We start from the raw sequence: 773 nt of genomic DNA, 5'->3' as shown, positions 1-773 counted from the left end.
AAAAATGCGCATTTGAAGTAAATATAATTTCAAATGAATCCGTTTTCCTTTTTTACCTTCTAAAGAATTTGCGTTTTGGAATCCAAATTTTTCCTGAATGCAGTGGATTTGTTGCTTGTTTGAATTGTGTTTTTCCTTTCATTATCAACAAATCGCAAACATTTGAATGACACCTGTGACCCCTACAGGTGTCAGACAGCAAACATGACCACAATACAGTCGAAGCTTATTTGAAGTGATGCATCTAAGGTGTCATCATTAAGTCAGTATAGAACATGATCCTACAGATCTTACAAGGTCTTGACGTCAGCCTGTAGCTCAGGTGTGCTTAGGAGCGTCGGCTCTGAGTGGTAACTGCCATTTCAGAGCTTTACCAGCCTGCACTTGCACTCACACTCGCACGTTGCCAGGCCACACTGGAGAGTTGCGCGTCTGCATCGATGCCACAGTGAAAGTGTTAAGGAAAGCTATGAATAAATATGGCTGTATAATGATTTATTTTAAAATTATATCTGCACTCTGCAATGGAGTGTGTGCACAGATACGAAACTTCCTGGCAGATTAAAACTGTGAGCTACCCAAGCACAACTCATGACCCATAATCTCAGCTTTAATTCTGCCTTTGACATTCTTTTAGATTGCAAATGTCTGTTTCTAGTAGGTCCAAAATATCTGTTGCAAGCAGTTTTATAATTTTTTTTTTCAGTACAGTTATATTCTGTTTTAGTTATGTATATGAAACTATTAAATTTGTTAGCAGTTATATTAACAGG

This window comes from Schistocerca nitens, chromosome 2 (genome assembly GCF_023898315.1).
Source record: "Schistocerca nitens isolate TAMUIC-IGC-003100 chromosome 2, iqSchNite1.1, whole genome shotgun sequence".
Taxonomy (NCBI): Eukaryota; Metazoa; Arthropoda; class Insecta; order Orthoptera; family Acrididae; genus Schistocerca; species Schistocerca nitens.
The sequence above is the reverse complement of the archived record's forward strand: the minus strand, read 5'-3'. Positions refer to the sequence as shown.